Consider the following 1,408-nt stretch of genomic DNA (forward strand, 5'->3'; position numbering starts at 1 on the left):
TTATATTTCTATTTTGCATCTAATTTTCATCTCCAAACAAACTTAGTAGCTTGGGAAATACATCTAGTAACATTATAGCAAGACAATCATAACATCCAATGTTTTATACAGATACATTCACTAAAACAGATAGCTAAACAACTTTATAATTACAGTATCAGGACAGATCTGTGGAGAAAATGGTAAACAACGTGCCCCATATGATACAACAAAAAAAGAAAAAGAAGCATGAAGAACTAAAAGAAATCTAGCGGTTGGATAAAGCTTTCAGAATGACAGCAGAGTGATTCCATATCCCTTTAAAAGCCACATTCAGAGCTGAACCTTGCAGCCATCCACACAGACAGCAGGAATAATGCTCAGCAAGAACTACGAGTTCATAACAGGAATTACCAGCAAAGGGAAAACCATATTCTTGAAAAAGAGACAAATTGCCAGGATGACCAAGCATTTATGTGCCTACAGAACTAAGAAACAGATATGAAAGTGCACCATTCGGCTGCAATGAGCACAGGAGCAGCAACATTCATGCTTCTGAAGGAATTCACCAGGGTAAGGAGAATAGGAAGCACATCAATTTCTGTGCACACTGGTGCTGCTGATTGGGAACTCTGCCATCTCCTGCTGCAGCACAGCTGAACCAAACACAGCAGTACGCAGAGCCCAGGACCCTCGGTGAGCACCTCCATCACTGAGCCAGCCTGTGGGCTGATAGAGGTGCTGCGGGCTCACTTCATGCATTATTTCATACATTTCCATTCTCCAACGTTTCATGTATTCAGTTTCCCAACTTATGAATGTTCATAACTAATCAAACCACTGATTGCAGGATTACTCAAGTTTCTGATCACACTTGACATGACCTTTTTCATAGAATCATAGAATCGTTTGAGTTGGAAGGGACCTTTAAAGGTCATCTAGTCCCACTCCCTGCAATGAACAGGGACACCTAGAGCTCCATCGGGCGCTCAGAGCCCCATCCAGCCTGACCTTGGAGATCTGCAGGGATGGGGCATCCACTGCACTTCTGAGCACTCTCTGCCAGTGCCTCACTTCTCATAAAAACATCTTCTTTGTATATACTCTAAATCTCCCCTCTTTTAGTTTGAAACCATTTCCTCTCATCACAACAGACCCTGCTGAAGAGTCTGTCCCTTTCTTTCCTACAGCCCCTTGAGATACTGACAGGCTGCTATAGGTCTCCTCTGAGCCATCTCCAGCTGCACAGCCCCAGCTCTCAGCCCTCAACGCCTCGCTGGGAGGTGCTGCAGTCCTGCGACCGTTTCTTTGGCCCTTCAACAGATCTGTGTCTTTCCTGCACTTCTCCTTGTGCAACTGAACTGCAACCTGCCCAGATGCTGCCTCAGGCCCTGATAAGCCCAAATAAGGCTCTTTATGAGATGATTAG

The sequence above is a fragment of the Lagopus muta genome, chromosome 14 (genome assembly GCF_023343835.1).
Source record: "Lagopus muta isolate bLagMut1 chromosome 14, bLagMut1 primary, whole genome shotgun sequence".
In the NCBI taxonomy this organism is placed as follows: domain Eukaryota; kingdom Metazoa; phylum Chordata; class Aves; order Galliformes; family Phasianidae; genus Lagopus; species Lagopus muta.